We start from the raw sequence: 18,689 nt of genomic DNA, 5'->3' as shown, positions 1-18,689 counted from the left end.
TTCTAAAGCAATTGTATCCCAGATGTAATTGGGCCACCATGACTGTTCACAGGACTGGTCTATGGCGATGCCTTCGAGGATGGTAGATGTGAGGCTAAGGCTGTTGCCCCTCCCTCGGTGACCCTGTGCAGGTGGCTAGGGGGTTTTCTGGGTTCTTCCTCAGCTTCAGCTGGTCTGCTCCAGACCATTAGAGGACCTGTCTCCTGGCTGTCCCGGGACCCTTCTCCCTCCCCCCGTTAATTTGGACTGGGCAAGCCAGCGCGGTCATGTTTGGAGAAGAGGCAGGCAGAGCACTAGGTGAGAAGACGCTCCTCAGAGGTTCTGGGCTCTGCAGAACTGTGTCCACTGCACAGGGGTCTTCTCCATTTCAATGTGCAGGGGCCTTCCAGAAGAGCTGAGTTTCCTGGGAGACCATCTCTGGCAAAGCAGGCCCTTACTGTAATTTCCGTCCCCATAGCTGCTGCAAACGCCTTGCCCTGCCCGGACAGCAGTAAGGAAACGTTCTTGATTGGGGCCAGGCACCTCCTCCCCACTCCTCCTGAGCCTCTTGTGCTTCAGGAACCAGGGCAGTGTCCCCTAAGCGTCCCCGGCTCCTGCCAGGCAGCCAGCCTGCCCCATCACTGTTGTTCGCCTCTTTCTGCCCTGGCTCGAGGACTCAGAACCCAGAGCGGACGCAGCGCCTCTGCCCTGAGTCTGTGCCCCAGTGTTTATGGGATTGCTCGGTCAACCCTGCCATCTCCTCCCCACGGGCGCTGTGCGTGTTGGCTTTGGACAATGCCGTTTGGCTCAGCTGGTGACCCTTGACCTCCCCCTTGGAGTCCCTCTCCCTGCCCCGGTGAAGCGTCTGCGGGCAGGGAGCGGGTTGGCGGACAGGCCATCGAGGGCCCGGAGCTGCCAAGGAGGGCCGAAGGGTGCTTCTCATTAGCTCTGCTCCGAGCTCATTATCAGTCTGCGTGTCACTGGGTGAAAAATGGTTGTCGTCAGGACAGTAATAAATACTCCGCTGTCACCGTTGATGTGATTGCACTAATGAAGAGAAATCAGCCTCAGAGAGGGGAGATGCTTCTGGCTGTGGCTTCAGGTGGCTGGAACACTCTGTCCACTGCCTGCTGTCCCCTGCCCTGGGAGGACAGAGGCCCGGCCCTGGGGAAAGGGAGAAAGAAGGTGTTGGCATTTAACTGCTGCCTCCAAAGGCCGTAGTGGACAAGAACCTAGAAGGTGCTGAAAACCATCAGGGAAAAGGAACATCGTTCAGCCCCAGGGAGGGAGGCGGGTGCTGAGGGGCTCCCCACCCTCAGCCGGGCCTTGGGCAGAAGCAGGAGGGACCAGTGGGGTGACAGTGGTGCTTTGGATGGCTCAGCATCCCTTGCCGAGCCCTGGTTCGAGAACAGCCCTGCAGGAAGGCGTGGGGAGGAACACAGGCCCATTGTTCAAGCCCCCCCCCACACAAGGCTGCCACCTCCCCTGGAATGTTAGAACTTATTGTGTCTCCAGGAACTTGGAATGTCCAGCCCCAGGGACAAGTTCAGAGGGATTAGGCCTCTGACTGCAACTTCTCTTCCGCCTCTGCTGTGCAAGAGCTCAAGGGACAATGGGTCTTCCGAGCCCAGGCTGGGTGCCAGTTAGAGCAGGGATGTGCCTTCCAGACACTGGCAGGTGGGAGAAGGGCGGAGACTCAGACCCATCACGGTGCCAGGCCTTGGGGCCCCTGGGCATGGAAGGGATGAGGGGGTGCCCCTCCATCTGACGTGGGCCTTGGGAGCCACATTCTTGGAGCCCAGGTGTACCCTGCCTTGTGACAGAGGTGAGGGGTGGCCTGGGGCAGTGGGTCTCACACTTGAGCTGACATTGGAACCCCCCCGGAGAGCTTGTCAGAATGCAGATTCCTGGGCCCCACCCCCACAGCTTCTGAAGCAGTGGGTCTGGGACGGGGCCTGGGAATTTGCATTTCTAACAAGTTTCTGCTGCCTCTGGTCCAGGGACCCCACTCTGAGAAGGCCTGACACAGAGGTTGAAAGAGAAGACTGTGGCTCGAGTCAGGGTGTCACATGGTGGCTGAGCCAAGCCACTCCTGCCCCCTGGACTCTCCGTCTGCTCCGACCACAGGGGACTGTGCTGAAGCTCAGTTAACACGTAAGCTTGGCGGTAGCCGTGCTACCTGGGCGGTGTGACCACCACGCGTTCCTCTCCTCCCCTCGAGACAGTCTGGCTCCTCATGTGCCTCCTTAGAAGAGAAAACCAAATGCAGCCAGACACCTTGCTGGGAAAGGGAGGCTCTGGCTGAAACGGCTTTTGCCAAAAGCTCCAAAGTAACCCATGGTCGATGGGTGACAAAAGCCATGAACCTCTGCTTGCTCATCATGCATTTTCTACTATGTGCCAAGCGCAGTGTGTAGGATCCAGCAAAGACTGAGGCAGGTCCCTGCCCTCAAACTGCTCCCGGTCCAGTGAGGGCACGAAGTTGGTTAAATAGGACGGTGTGGAAAGTCCTACGTGTAGGGAGGAGCCAGGTGGCCTGGGAGGCCAGAGCGGGGACTCTGAGAATGCTGCTCCAGAGCAGGAGGTGACATTGAAGCTGAGTCTTGTAGGGTGGGAGGAGCCCCCATGTTCCCAAGGGGACACAGAGGGGCTTGTTTTTCTCCTTAATGTTGCTGAGCCGCAGTTACAGGCAGTGAATACGCACCACCAAGTGTGACCACCAAGGTCAGATTGTGTGTGGTCACACCGAGTGGCTTCCTCAGACGTGGGCCCTGCCCTCAGGCGCTCACACTCAGGGACACTCACCCTCCTGGGTGCTCAGCCCTCCTGCCTCTCCCCAGCTCCGGGGCCTCCCTGCCTGTTCCCGTGCGGCATAGGGAGCTCAAAGCACCCAGGACTTGACTCGCTAGGAAGGAGGCATCGCTGAAAGGTGCAGGTTGACGTATACAGTCCTCCTCCTCTTCCTCTTCCTCATCCTCAGCCCCTATTTGACTGGACCTAAGACAGTCAATTGTAAGACACGTTGTTATTTTATGTACCTGCTAAGAAAGAAAAAAATGGTGCCATTTAACCCACAACAGGATGCATTCTGACTCCCAAGAAGTACAAATGAGAAAAATGTGCATTTGGAACGGATGAAATATGGTAGTGGCCACTGTTTATATAGCACTTCCCCCTTGCCAGCTCCGTTCTCAGTGCCTGACACGTGTGAACGCATGAGTTTGAATGTGACCATCCTGGTGTCAACGGAAAAGAAGACAAACTGTAAAATAATTTAAGGAGGTTTATTCTGGTCCAAATTTGAAGACCATGGCCCAGAGCCACATCCAAGAAGCCTTGCACAAGTAGACTCACTGTGGCTGGGTTACAGTTTGGTTTTATACATTTTGGAGAGACAGGAATTATAGGTAACGTCATAAATCAATACATTGGTTTGGCCCCAAAAGGTGGGACATCTCAAATTGGGGGCTTACAAGTCATAGGTAGATTTAGGGATTCTTTAGTTGACAATTGGCTGAAAGAGCTAGGCTTTGTCCAAAAGACCAGGAATCAGCGGAAAGGAATGCTTGAGTTAAGATGAGTCTTCTACCTTTTATGTGATGCTATACCGGACTCGGGCTGGGAAGCAAACCGCATCATCAAAACCTGTTTACTGAGTTTCTTTCATTTGCAGGCATGACTCACCAGGCCCCCTTAGAAAGGAATTTTTTGGACAAAGAAAGTGATCAGAGTTCAGTCCTCACTAGCAACCAAAAAATGGGCTAGTGGAGTTGGTTCAAGAAGTGTAAGATGTTTCCGTCATCAGCCATCAGTGCTCATCAGTTGTCCGAGATTGCAGAGACTCTGCTTGGATCCTACGCCCCCAGCCAGTGTTGGACTCCTGGTTGGGCCCAGGCAGGCTGAGGGGGAGAGGGGGCCGCAGAGTTAAGAGGCTACCCTAATAGACTGGACGTGCCCCTCTGTCCTCAGCACAGTGGTTCCAACCTCACAGATAAATCACAAAGTGCTCTGGGGATCCGTGCCAAAAACCAGGCCCCTGGGACTCGGACCCCCGGTTTGCCCCCCATCTCCAGAGCACTCCCCTCCCCCTCACTGTCTTCCTAGACTGTGCTGGGCCTGAAGATTCTCCCCCCGTCCTGCCCCAGGCCCACATTCCTTCCCCAGCCCTGTCTGAGGCCAGCACCTGTCTCCTGGCATGGTGGCCTCAGAGGAATGGACGCCAGGCTTTGGCTTCTCTGCCAGGCCCAGGAACCAGTGCGGGGTGGGCAGCTGGATGGGGACCCTCCCCTCAGAGCTGGGACCTCGGGGCCAGGCCAGAGCTTCTGAATCAAATCCGCTTGGCTTTTTCCTTTTCCTTTGGCCAATCCCAGAATCAAAGTGAAGGGCTTGGCTTGAATTACACAGAGCCCCTGGGGACAGGAGGCCACAGCTGGGATCCATGCATGTACTGCAGGCAGCCCTTGGGGTTTGGGTGTTGTTGGGGTGGAGGTTTCCTTGGAGAGGCAGGGCCAAGGAGAGACAGCTGAAGGCAGCTGGCCCCTCTCCTCCCCTCCCCAGCTCTGGACAACTCCTTAGTCTGTCACCTTAGTCTGCCACCCGCAGGCAGGGAGGACCCGGGAGCTCTTCTCTGGCTGCCTCAGGTGCCATTCTGGGGCGTCACTTTCCCAGCTCTCAGAAGCTCCCTCCTGGCTCCTCACTCTCCTAAAGACTCCGTCTGTGCTCCAGCCCTCCGGGCTCTGGCCGCGTGGAGGTGCGGGCTTGCACCAGCCTGCCCAACAGACCCAGCTCTGTCTGGTTCAGCGCTGCTCAGTCACTGGACCCTCGAAAGAGCAGCTCCGAAATGGGGTCCAGCCCTGGCATGTTCTCTAACCCCCTGGCAGGACCGGTGGCATAATTTGTAGGGCCAGGTGCACATTGAAATGTGGGCCCCTTGTTAAAAAATTCTTAAGAATTTCAAAATGGTGACAGACGAGTATTAAACCAAGGGTGGGGCCCTGCTAAGCAGGGGGCCCAGTGTGACTGTGCAGGTCACAAGGCTGTGACGCCTGCCAGGTCCGCTGGTGAGACTTCGTGCATCCTCCCCTTCTCCCAGGCCTCAGTCTCCTGTTCTGTTTGGCAGAGTCCAGCCACCCAGGGTCCTGTTCTCCCATCGCCACTTCTCCAGGCCTCTGCTGCCTCTCACAGGGCTGACAGCACTAGAAGATCCTCTTATCTCAGGCCCCAGGGGTACGACAAGGGTGAGGCAGAAGAATGGCCGTCCAGCCTAGAAACTTTCCCATAAAATTCTGCGGTTTTGTCTAAGAGACTGTGCTATCATCACGGGCAGGGGAGTGGAGGGGCAGGATAGGAATTCAGCCTTGCCAGGTGCCTACTTGTCCCATCCTGTCTGGTATGCACGGCTCTCTCTGCCTCTGGCTCTAGCTTGCAAGAGGCCATGGACAAAATACCATTGTCTCAAGGCCAGAGCACAGCTCGGCTCAAATCATGGCCCTGCTGCTTGGTAGCTGTGGGACCTCAGCCAGATACTGAAGCTCTGCCAGCCTCAGCAGCCTCATCTGTAAAATGGGGCAGTGATACAGAGTGCTCAGAAAATGTTAATCCTCTTACGTGCAATTTCCGCCTGCCCTGTTGACTGGCTGACTCTTTGAGATTAGGAAGATCCTGCGAGGCTGAATAGATTTCCCTTCTATTGCACGGCAGGGTCATGGAGCACCTGGCACATAGTAGGTGCTCAGTGCACGCCTTCATATTAACAGCAGTACCACTATCGCCATTATCATGGTTGCATCTTCCCCAGATGAAGCAGGTTAATTCAGGGCTTTGGGATGCTCCAGTTCTCTGCATGGCTGAGAGTGGTGCTTGCTCTGGCAGCATCAGCACCACTTAGCTGATGCAGAAATGCAGAGTCTCAGGCCCCACCCCACACCTGACGGATTAGAATCTGCATTTTAAGATCCCTGGGGAATGGGTATGTGCATTAGATTTTGGGATGCGCTAGGGTTCATTTGCTGCTATTGCTGTCTTAAAACAAGATTTTTAAGAGGATCTCTACTCCTAAAAGATGAGCTATGGGTTCCATCAGCTTGCCGGCAGTATGCCTGGAGAAGCCATGGGTCACCTAATACTGTCTCTTTGGAATCCAGTTTTCTACACGCAGAGGAGAGCCCTCCTCCCTGCCCGTGCCCCTGCCCCGGCCAGCAGTGAGGGAGGACCTGGAAACACAACCCAGAGGCCCTGCTTTGTTAATGGTCTGCGGTGCTGTCTTTGATACAGGAGGGAGAACCTGACATGGAATCACCCCCTTAAATAAACAAAATAGAAAATTCTCCTGGGACAAGTGCAGGGGGCCCTCTGGGAACTCGTCATTTATTTAAGGGCAATTTCCTATGCAGTGTCGATCTATTAAATATCCAGGGAAAAGCTCAGAGCAGCCCTGCCTGGGCCCACAGGGTTGAGGGAGCAGGGTGAGTGGGGATTTGGGGCAGGGTGGGGTACAGTGGAGCAGACCACGAGGGGGTCAGAGTCCCGGCATCAGGTGCGATGGAGGGAGTGGCTAGGCGGCTGAGTGAGTGGCTGACCTGAGCTCTCCCACCAGATAATAACCCGGTTATTATTTGTAAAAGCTCTTAGGAGAACTCCTGGCATGTAGTTAGCATTACATACATATTTGTTAAATAAGTCAAAACGAAATAGGAAGCAATGATCGAATGCCTTCTCGAAGGGGGATTCAGGAAGGACTTTGAAGAAGACGGGACCTCTGGGAGGTGCAAGGGCAAAGGCCTGACGGTTGGACCATCAGTCACATGTGGGATGGGTGAGGTGGAGGGTTGGGCCCTGGCTACTTCTCCCAGGAATGACAAAGAAGGGGCCACATGGTCAAGGCCCTTGAATTTTGAGCTGAGGACTTTGGGCTGCAGGGCCCCAGCAGCTGGAAACCAGGACCAGCTGCAGCCCTGCCTGTGCAGGAGTGGGGCATCTGGGCGTGTGTCTTGGGCCATCCTAGATCCAGGTGATCGGCTGAAGCTGCTATTTCCCCTGTGGTCCTTCTGGGGCCCTTGACCCATGGGAGGAGTGGGTGAAACACAGGAAGAAGGGTCACATCTCCTTACTCTCTCTAAGTGTCTCTCAGGGTCCTTCACAAGTCCCTCTGGGTGAGGCAGTGGGGGGATTTCGGCCGCAGCACTTCCTGCCTCCCTCTGTCCTCGAACACTGAGAACTGTTCTCAGTCTCCCTGAGCTGAGACTTGTCCCAGCCGTGAAAACAGGCCTGGTCTCTGGAATCTGATGGGTCAAGTGACAGGTAAAGAGGGAATCGTGGAGGGAGTAGAGACCTCTGCATGGGGTTTGGGGAGTTAGGCTGAACATCTTTCTGACAACCCAGGAATAAAAGGTTTTATTCTCCGCTTTGGTTGACCTCTCTGTTCAACAGAGACAAAAGTACTTACAGCCTGTGGCTGAGCAGGACTGAGACTGAGAAAAGCCTTCTGAAATTTGGAACACAGCATCCCCCACACAGCATAGGACATGGGGGTGGGAAGCTGCTTTTGGAGGACACATGGATTGATCTCTGGTCCGTCTCACTGTTCCGTTGCTGAAACACACATAACAGGTAGCTGAGAAGGGGACACAAATCCTGCCCCCCCCTTTTATTATCTCTTGTTTTCCAGAGTTTGATTATGATATGCCTGGACACAGTTTTCTTTGTATTTATCCTGTTTGGGATTCACTGACCATCTCAAATTTGTAAATTTATATCTTCCACCAAATTCGAGAAAATGTCAGCCATTATATCTTCAAATCTTTTTTTCAGCCCCATTCTCTCTTTCCTTCTTGGGCTTAACTAACACCTATGTTAGATGCTTTGATGTTGTCCTGATCTGTTCACTTTTTCCAATCTTTTTACTCTCTGTTCTTCAGATTGAATACTTTCTGTAGATACATTTTCAAGCTCATTATTTCCTTTATGGTCTCAATTCTTTTGTTAAGCCCATCCAGTGAATTTTTAAATTGGATGTATTTTATTTTTCAGTTCTAAAATTTCCATATATATAAAATTTCTAGCTCCTTAAAGATTTACTATTTTGTCATTCATTATGAGCACATTGTCATTTATTTCATTGAGTGTAGTTATAATAGCTTTAAATTCATGTCTGCCTAATTTCAACATCTAGTTATTTCAGGGTTAGTCTTGCTGATTGTCTTTTAATCTTGAGAATGGGTGGCATTTTCCTGGCTCTTTGTATGTGGAGTAATTTTGAATGTATCCTGGGCATTGTGATATGGTATGGAGAATCGAGATTCTGTTATATTCCTTCAAAGAGTGTTGATTTTATTTTTGCTTTAGTGGGAATTAACTTAGTTGATTCAAACTGCAGACACTCTCTGGGGGTAGTAGCTGAAATTTCAATTCAGTTCTTTTATCCTCAGCTGGGTTACTTCCAGTTTGCCTGAACATGCATGGCTCGGGTCAGCCAGTGATATAGGCAGAGTCTCTGCATAGAATTTGGAGTTCCCCTATTTGACTCTCCCCTTTCCAGGATTCGCTTTTACTTTTTGGTGCCTGTGGTTACCCTAAATTCTAAATTGTGGATTTTCTCTTGGAGTTATTTTTAATTGAGGTGAAATTCATGTGACATAAAATTAACTGTTTTAGAGTGAACAGTACAGTAGCATTTAGTGCATTCACATACCTCTATCTAGTTTCAAAACATTTTTATTGCCCCAAAGAAAACCCCTACCCCTTAAGCTGTTTCTCCCCATTTGCCCCTGCTTCCAGCCTTCCCTGGCAACAACCAATCTGTGCTCTGTATCTGTGATATACCTATTCTGGATATTTCATGTAAAAGGAGTCATACAATATGTGGCCTTTTGTGTCTGGTTTCTTTCGCTGAGCATGTTTTCAAGGTCTGTCCATGTTGTATCATGCATCAGTACTTTATTCCATTTCATAGCCAAATACTATTCCATTGTGGGTATATACCACAATTTGTTTATCTTTTCATTTGTTAATGGACATTTGGGCTGTTTCCATCTTCTGGTGATTGTTCATAGTGCTGCTATGAATATGTTCACACATGTGTTCATTTGAGTCCCTGTTCTGAATTTTCTTGGGTATAGACCTAGGAGTAGAATTGCTGAGTCATATGGTAATTCTATGTTTAACTTTTCAAAGAACCAGCAAACTGTTTTCCGCAGTTACTAAACCATTCATTTTACATTCTCATCAGCAATGTGTGGAGGTTTCAATTTCTTCACACCAACACTTGTTATTTTCCATTTGTTTAATTATAGCTCTCCTGGTGTGTGTGAAGTGGTACCTCATTGTGGTTTTGATTTGTATTTCCCTAATGACTAATGATGTTGACTATCTTTTCACGTGCTTTTTGGCCATTTGTGTATCTTCTCTGGAAAAAATTCTATTCAAGTCTTTTGTCTATTTTTAAATCATGTTTTTTGTTGTTTTTGAGTTGTAGGAGTTCTTTGTATATGCTGGATACTAAACCCTTGTCAGATACATGATTTTCACATATTTTCTCCCATTCTGTAGATTTTTTACTTTCTTGATAATGCCCTTTGCTACACAAAAGTTTTTAATTTTGATGAAGTCCAACTTAATTATTCCTTCTTTTGTCATTATACCTAAGAATCTATTGCTAAATCTAAGGTCATCGAGATTTCACCCTAGATTTTCTTCTGAGTTTTATGGTAGAGCTCTTATATTTTGGTTGTTGATCCATTTTGAGTTATTTTTTTTATATGGTGTGAGGTACGGGGTCAACTTCATTCTTTTGCATGTGATTATCCAGTTATCCCAGCACCATCTGTTGTAGAGACTATTTTTCCCCATAGAGTTTCTTGGCAACCCTGTCGAAAGTCCATTGGCCATAGATGTACGGACTCTTCCATTGCATTGGTCTCTATGTCTGTCCTTATGATGGCACCACACTGTTCTGATTACCACAGCTTTGTTCTGTTTTCTCTGTGCTGTGCTGACTTCTGCATGCCCTCAAGTTAAAAGTTATAAAAAACAGGAAACTCACACGGTGCCATCCGTGTCTTCCAAGCAGCCAGTCCTCTCCAGAATCTGCCTGCTTTGGTCCACTCCCCAGTGCCTGCTGGTAGTTGCTTTTCTGGTGTTCCGTTCAGAGTAATAGCTGTGGGTTTGGTGCTCTGGTGGGAGTTTGCTCAGCTGTACCAGATGCAGACTCTTCACCTTCTGTCCCCATCTCCCCTAACATTGCTTTCCTTGGCTCTTAATGAGGATGGGGTGATGGAGGAATCCTGTAGACTTCTTGCCTGGCCCATGCCCGTGCTCCCCTGAGTTCCTTGTGCCGTTCCTGGGCACAAAATGGACTCCAGAGTCCCGAGCGAGGTGCTCTTCCTGTTCGCGGGGCAGACACGGAGCCTCCCTTTCCTCATTTCTCAGGGCTGTCTTGGGCATACAACAGGTTTTCAACAGATCCTCATCAAATAATTAAGAAGTTGTGATTCCAAAAGGGCAAAGAAGTGATGCTGCTGTGATTCCTCCTGCTCCCCAGCCTTTGGGGTTGGCCGACGCTGCCTCGCAGGGGGGTCTTGTTTCAGCAACTGCAAATGCATCAGCAGACACACTGAGCGTCCCCTCTCCACGGGGAGCTGGAGGGGAGTTGGCCTGAATGGCCATCTCTGCCCCAAGCCAGGAGCTAAACTTAAACTGTGGCTGAACAAGGGTGGGGAGCTAATTAAGAGGGACATTCCTAAGCATTAGAGCTGTGTCATTTACAGGCTAATGAATGGGTGCTGCTTAGCAAATGATCATTTTCCCTACCTGCAGGTGAGGAAACCTGTTTATTGGTTCAAGGTCTCTCCCATTTAGATTAAATTAACCACCTCGCTGTCCATTAAGGGACCTTCCTCCCTGGCCCACCGCACTCTGCGGGACCCCCTCGGCTTCTTGGCATGCAGGGTTCAGTCTAGTGGTTAACTCATCCGAGAGCGTCCTATCCTGGTTAGGGCTTGTTTTTCTTTGTTCTGTTTTGTTTTAAGGCATTTAGATCTTGGTACTTTCTCAAAACAGGTTTTGGTGGTTTTGTTTTGTTTTTTTGTTTTACCATGTCCCAGAGGCAGAGGGATGGATGAGATGACTTCCAGGGGTCTTTTTGGGCAGTCTCTTATTATTGTCCTTTGCCCCTGGAGGTGGATCGAGAATTCTTTAGTTAATGGGCATAAAGTGCTTTGAAAACACACACTGTTAAGTGGCATCAGGGACCAGCTCACTAATTATTTATGATTTCAGGAGAGCCAGTTAATTCACCAGGAGATGGAGTTGTATTGGCAGGGGGTGGTAAATCATTCAGGAGAACGCAAATAGCAGTTGCTCCCCGCCCCACCCCGCCCTCTGCCACCATAAGCTGCCTGTGCCCGAGACTCTCGACCAGGTACGCTGGACAGGGAGAGCTCCCTGCAGCCAGGTATAGGCGCCACCTGCAACCTTTCTCCCTACGTTGCCTGGAGTTCAAAGTCAGAACCAGGAGCCGGAAGGGAGCCCAGGGGTCTCTGTTCAATCCCCTGCCTTGGAGCTAGACTGAGATCAAACCATCTGGGAAAGAGAAGGGTTGACTCTTTGCCCCTCTAGACTCCGCAGAGGGAGGGTGGCAGATGCGTCCCTGAGAAAACTCTACAGGACTCCCAGATCTAGCGGCCCTCAAGGCAGTTGTTCAGCCTGCCCAAGTGAGATGCGGTCACAGCCGCCGGCCTCTTTCCTTCTCGCCTTCTCCTTCCTGAGCTGCCTGTATGGGAGACTCTGAGCTGGGGCCGGGGAGGCTGTGGGGTGGCAGGGGGTGGACGTTTGCCCAGCTCGGGAGAAGAGCGGGACGTGGGAGGGGAAGCATGGGACGTCTGGGCAGCTGAGTGCAGGTGTCACAGTGCCCCGAGGTCGGTTTGCGAGGGAATGTCCAAGTGGTTTGCCTTTCTGGTTCCTCCCTGGCATTCTGGGGAAGAGGAGGCACTGATTCCACAAACTGGACCGCGTGCCTGTGTACTTTGTGCAGGCTGTCAAGCTCAAATGCAGAGGGAAGAAGAGTGTATGTGTGCATGCACACATGTGTATGTTTGTGTGTGTGCATATATGTATGTGGGTATGCATGTTTGTATACTTGCATGCATGTGTGTATTTGTGTGTAGTACGTGCATGTACATGCATTTGTGGGCATGCACATGTGTACATACATGCATGTGCATGTGTTATGTGCACATGTGTGTGTATTGTGTGCATTTGTGTCTGTGTGTGTTGCTTATTTCATATGACTGTGGTTTGAAAACATGGTCCCTGACAGGCTGCTGGACCAGCTTGCCCACCACCCTGTCTTCCCGTGCTGGTGTCCTGGGCACCACCCAGCTAGGAGTTTTATTCCAGAACAACCCCCACAGCAGCCACCATCAGGCCCTGGGGTCACGTGTCAGGGACAGGAAAAAAACTGGGGGTGGAGGAAGGAACAGAACTGGGGGAGAATGTGTTTTTCCCTCCTTTTCAATGAGTGCATAAGGGTGAGGGACCTGCCTCCTCCCTGGTGTTCTCTGAGTTTTGTGCAAAGACCTGGCTTCTGCAAAGAAACCTGTAGCCTGGCTTTGCCCGCCAGGAACACGTGGCTCCACGTGGACCAGGGCCTGCGGGGAGGAGGGCGTCTGGGCAGTGGGGAAGATGACCGCTGGGACCTCAGGGGGCCTGGTTCTAGGCCCAGATCTTCCAGTGACCAAGTCTGGGGCCTCCAATTCATCATCAGTGACAGGAGAATGTTAAAGTCAATGATGTTTAAGGCTCTCTTCTTGCTGTTTCTATCTAGGACTCTAAAATAGAATCCTGCACTCTTGAGTCAACAGTTTTAACATCAAGTATGTACTTATTGTTTGCCAGGCACGGTTCAAAGAGCTGCAAAATAAAAACAAGAACAACAAGAAAAATAATAACCATAGAGGTAGCTCATACTTACTGGGCACTTACTCCATGTCAGATGTGATTCGCACAGCTTAGGAGCGGCCTTTACAAACTGTCTTTCAAAGATGCCTAGGACACGTTTTTGTGGTCCCCGACCTCGTGTCTAGTCTAGACTGACAGTCTAGTCTAGGGGGAGACAAACCCATAGGCAGGTAAATCCAATATGACATTTACACCAAGGGCTAAGAAAGATGTGTCATAAAGTCCTTTAGGAAAACAGAGGCCGGCCGTGTGGTCCACGCCGGGGTTCGGGAAAGCTTTCTGGAAGGGCGAGCCCCCTACCTGTGCTGAGCTGCGAAGCCGGGCGAGAACCAGGCCTGCAGGGGAAGGTGGGGAGGGCGTCCCAGCTCAGCCAGTGCCAGAGCAAAGGGCTGGGGGCTGGCGAGGCCGTGGCTCGCTTGGGAAAGGAAAAGCTGTTTGTTAAGTCCAGCAGCGAAAGGGGCGGGACAGAGGGCTGGGGAAGCACAGGGGGTCAGGCCGGCCAGGCTGGGAAAGCCGGGCTCTGTCTTCCGCATCTTGTGCGCCAGAGGGGTGGGGGCGGTGGTTTTGTTCCCTTTGTTTTGTTTGAGTAGCTGGATCTCCCTGGCTGCACTGTGGAGGGATGTTGAATTAAGGAGCACAGGCCCTTTGACTTTTCAGACCCCCCCCTTCTCTCTCTCCTCACTTGCAGAAAGTCACTGAAACTTAGTTAGTTCCTTCCCTGTGGACTGCACGAGGTCCCCCCCACGTCTAGCTCTCTGCCTCCTTCTCATCCCGGGGGGCTTGGCTGAGGCATCCCAGCCCTGGCCTGCTGCGGGCCCAAAATAGAAGGAGAGGTGGGGCAGCTGGGAGGGGTGAGGCCCGAGATGCCAACGAAGGGGTCCGAGACAGCGTGACAGATGGATGAGCACATGTGGGGGAGGGGCCGCACAATGGCTCCGATTTCAGAAACCTGCCTCCCAAATGCCTGCAAACAGCTGACGGCCAGGGAAAGCGGATGAAATGGGATTAGAACATCCTTTCCAAAGAGGGCACAGGCTGCAGAGCATGACAATACGGTCCCTGTCCTGCTGGCTTCACGGCTAATGCCGCCAGCCTGGAACCATCTCTCTCCTGGGGCCAGGGGGACCTGCAGCGTGGGGGAGGGGAGGAGAGGTGAGCAGGCCACTGGGGGCGTCTCCAGGGAGACCAGGCTTGGAGCCAGGAGGGCCCTGGGCTCCTCCAGAGGTCAGCTCGTCCATCTTCCTGCCCCCTGGCCAGCCACAGTCCTGTGGAGATCTTTTTCAGGGAAAAGCCAGACTCCAGGCCTCACTTAACTCTGCAGGAGGAAGTCTCCAGCACAACTGAAATCTGTCCTGCTGCTCTGCGTCCCTGTTTTCCGCGTGACCTTGAGCAGGTCTCAGTGTCTTCATCCATAAGATGGGATCATGTTTCCTCCCCCAGAGGAAGACCAGAGGATGAGCAGCACAGAGCCTGGCGTGTCATAAGCATCCGGCACCTGCTATTATTATTATTAGGCTGTCTGATCCTCTGGGCCCTCCTCTTGCCCACACCCCCAAGCCCTGACGGGGTCAGGCTAGGGAAGCCCCCCTGGTCTTGTTGGCTGCAGAACTCCCTTCCCTCGGCCTCCTCCTCACCCCAACCCCAGCAGGGCCACAGGGACCCCGTGAGGGTGGTGACACCGTGCAGGGGCCAGCGTGCAGCCCACGTGCAGTTGGGTCACAGCCATTGTGCATTTGTGTTTATCTTTGCTCGCTTGAAGAGGCTGCGGCAGGGTGAAAGGAATTGATGTTTATTTTGATAACGAGTTCTCAATGCGTTTGCAAACTAATAAAATCAACTCATTAGGCTGCATGTTTAATTCACAGCCGTACTGTGGGGAGACGTCCCTGGTGGCTGACGGGAAACGTGGGCTCCCTCCTGAGACAGGGAAGTGTCTGAGGGACTGAAACCCTCCGTGACCTGCAGCCGGTGCCCGGGGTTCCCGTTTCTCCCCTGCCCCACGCAGGGCCGGGCGTCCATCCCTGTCCGAGCCCAGAGCTAGGAGACACCTTCCTCTGGCCGTGGACTCTGGTGGCATCTCCATCCACGAGGGCTGCAGGGGCAGGGGACGGGCAGAGGCTGGACTGCCCTCTTCCTCATTGGCAAGGACACGGGTCCCGATGGGTGGGGTGTGGAGTGGGTGGGCCCCACAGAGCCGAAGGGGTCCAGGGGCCCCTTGCGACATGTAGACCCAGTGCTGGACCTTGGGAAGCAGCACGACAGCCCCTGGGGCGGAAGCTGTGGAAACTGAGGCTCAGAGAACTTCGGAAATTCACACAGAGCCTCACGGCTGTCAGTCCTTGACGGAGCCAGCTCTCACACGCAGGCCTCGGTGAGGCTGTGCCCGTTGCACCCACCACGTGTCCAGAGGCCATGGGGATGGGGGAAGTGCATACCCAGCCACCCAGTGTCCGGGTGTCCAGCAGGGAGGAGGGGCAAGCTGTGCCGCGGCCTGGCCCCCCGGGGGTCTCTGGGCGGCTCTGGGACGTGTTCCGTGCTGGGCAGAGCAGGTGCTGACCCCGCCAGAGAGAGGACGCTGGCTTCACCATGGTTCTCCCCGGAAAGTGCCGGGTGCCCGGGTGGGCTGGGCCTTCCGAGGCGGTGGTCCTGCCCAGAGGAAGGTGCAGGGAAGCCAGGGTCCCAGCCTGGACTCCTGCCACATCCCCAGGGCCGGGAAAGGGAGGGACAGAGCCCAGAAGCCTGAACTTGGGTGAGGGGATATTTGTCCCTCATCTGTGTCACAGGACAGAGAGAGAGAGGGAGAGAGGGGAAAAAGGACAGAGAAAGAGGGAGAGAGAGAATCTAAATCCCCCTCCTTGGGCATTGGATCCCTTCCCCTAGGAAAGAACCAGAAGTTTACATCCCCCAGAGCTGTGTGAGGTTGGGCAACACCACAGCCTCTCTGAGCCCCTGGCCGCCTCTTGCATAAGTGCAGCATGACCACTTCGTCTGTCGGGGCATAATTACTCGGATTTCTAGTAAAATGCAATTTCACTCTGTGCAGAAGATACAGAACTGAGACCTATAGCTGATTTCACATCCTTTGTTCCTTGTGTTCACTCTAAGAAGCTGGGAGGTGGGGGGCACATTCATTCCCCCCAGGTGCTATTGATCTCACTTCCCCCCCATGCGCTATTGAGCTCTGGCCCCTCCACCTCCGACACATACACACACCTCCACTTGCACACACGCCAGACGCATAGGCAGGTACAGAACACGTGTATATACAAACACATATGCTCACATGCCCTCTCCATCCTTCCTGGACACACTTAACACACACAGACACACACCATTTACATGCATGCCATTACACATAAAACACATACATATGCACAAACACACACCAGCTGCACACACACTCACACACACACACACACACGGAAACACACATGTACACAGCCCCTGCCGCCCTCACAGCTGCTCGGGGAAATTAGCAATGCCATTGGCTCTCCTGGCCGTCAGCATCCTAATTACACCGGAGCAGCCCTGTGAGTCACGGAGCTCCAGTGAATGACCCAGATACTGAGACTCATGCGCGCTGTCCCTGGGATTTGCAGCTTGGCATGTATGATGGGCTGAAATTCAGGCTGGGAAGAGCATGAGTGGTTGATTTTTTTTTTTCACCTTTTCTGCAGTGTCTGGGGGCTGGGGGGGGGGAAGCAGCTTCTGGGCTTGAAGCAGGGGACAAGGTGAATTTCTGGGTTCCTCAAGTATCTAGTTGGGTTCCCCATTTCTCCTGAGGACGTGGACTCCTTTGAAGAGCTGATGGAATCTACAGGTCCCCTCAGAAAAGTCACAAGTGTGTGCGTGAGCACAACTTTCAGGGCTTAATTTCAGGGAGTTTCAACCCCCGTGCCTGGGGATCCCTGGGGAGTGGTGGCTCCAAAGCACCCTAGGCTTTCAGTGCCTTCCAGAGACAGAGCCAGCCCCCAGGGAGGGGGAGACGGGTGTGCAGGGATGAGGGGGGAGACAGGTGTGCAGGGATGAGGGGGGAGAGGGCTTGCAGGGATGAGGAGGGAGATGGGTGTGCAAAGATGCATGCGGGACCCTCGTCCTCGCTCATGCACCTGAGCAGTTGCTTCCTTGCAGCTGCCTGGCCCACCAGCCCCAGCCCTCCCTCCCGACCTCGGCCTCGTGAGCTGTTTTTAACTCCCAACAGCTGCCTGTTGATTGCTAGAATGGGGGCACCTCCCCAGCCCACAGGGGCTCTGTCTCCTCAGGCCCTGGGGGCTCTTGAGGTTCCCAGGAGGTTCCCACATAACTTCCCCTTCCCACCTGGGCCCTGGCGATTCCCTCCCCACTTCCTGTGCTTTGGCCCTTTGGGATTTGGAGGGACTCTGGCAAACTCTTGTTAACTGCACATGGAGAAAGAGGTACCTGTCGCCTCCCCAGCAAAATGTCTTGAAAAGGTCGTTAATGCCCCTGCCTCTGAGCCCTCTCTCCCCTTTCTCTCTTAAACCCACCCAAGCTGCTCTGTAGGGCTGGCCTCAGTCCCTGGACCAGGCCCATGGCGTCTTCTCTCTGCTCCCGCTTGGTGAGGCGCGTCCCCCACTGGCTTCTGCTCCTGGTCCAGCCTCCGATGTCGGGACATCTTGGGCCCAGTCCTCCGCTCTCTCCTCCTCCCCACGTTACTCAGCTTAGTGACTTCACCCAGTCTCTGTGCCTGCAACGCCCACGTGTATCCCTCCAGCCCAGACCTGTCTCTCAAACTCCATCCAGACTTATCTGTCCAACGCTGCGTTCACTTGGATGACCAAGTCATCCCAACCTGACACACCCAGGGTCTTGCAGACTCCTGACCTTGCCCCAAAATGCTGTCCCCCGGCAGCCTTCTCAGGTGTGTCGAGGGCAATGCCAAGATGCGGTTGTCTGCATCCAAAACCTCAGGGCCGTCCGTGACTCTGCTCCTTCTCCTGTACCCCGATAGAATAATCCAATAGAATCATCTAATTAATCAAATATGTTGTTAATATACGTAGAGTTCAACTCCTTCTCTGCTGCTACACTGGTCCTGGCCACCATCGTCTTTGTCCTGAGCCGCTGCAGTAACCTCCTCACCGTAGACAGTGGCCACCGTGATCCTTTAAAAATAGACTTAATCTCCCCCCCGTTGAGCGCGGCCTGCACTTACTGCACTTGCTTCCTAAGAGCTCACAATAAAGGAACAGGAATTTAGAAAGTGGCTTTACAGTGGAGAAGCCTGGCAAAGCCTGTCTCGCCCAGCTGTGCAAGGTTCCCATCGCCAGTGGTCAGGCAAGTTGACAGCGTGTGCCCGGCTGGGATGCGATGGAGGGGCCCTTCACCCCGTGGTCTTCCTCCCCCAAAACCCAAACCTCCGTCTAAGCAAGAGAGAAATATCAGACAAATCGAATTGAGGGACAGTCTACGACATCCCTGACCAGCACCCCTCAAAGCTGTTGAGGTCATCAGAAACAAGGCTCGGCTGAGAAACTGCCACAGGCTAGAGGAGACGTGGTGCGGGATCCCGGAACAGGAAAGGACGTTAGGGAAAAACGAGGGAACTGTGAACACACCGCGGAGCGTAGTTAATAGCAACGGGCCGTGTTGGTCCCCTAGTTGCGACGAATGTACCGTCCTATGCAAGATGTCAACAAAAGGGGAAACAGGGTGATGGGGTGTCTGGGAACTCTTTGTTCTGTCTTTGCAACTGGACAGTGATCTAAAACTGTTCTAAAATAAAATGTTAACAACAA

The sequence above is a fragment of the Lemur catta genome, chromosome 15 (genome assembly GCF_020740605.2).
Source record: "Lemur catta isolate mLemCat1 chromosome 15, mLemCat1.pri, whole genome shotgun sequence".
Classification (NCBI taxonomy): Eukaryota; Metazoa; Chordata; class Mammalia; order Primates; family Lemuridae; genus Lemur; species Lemur catta.
This window is presented reverse-complemented; position numbering follows the sequence as displayed.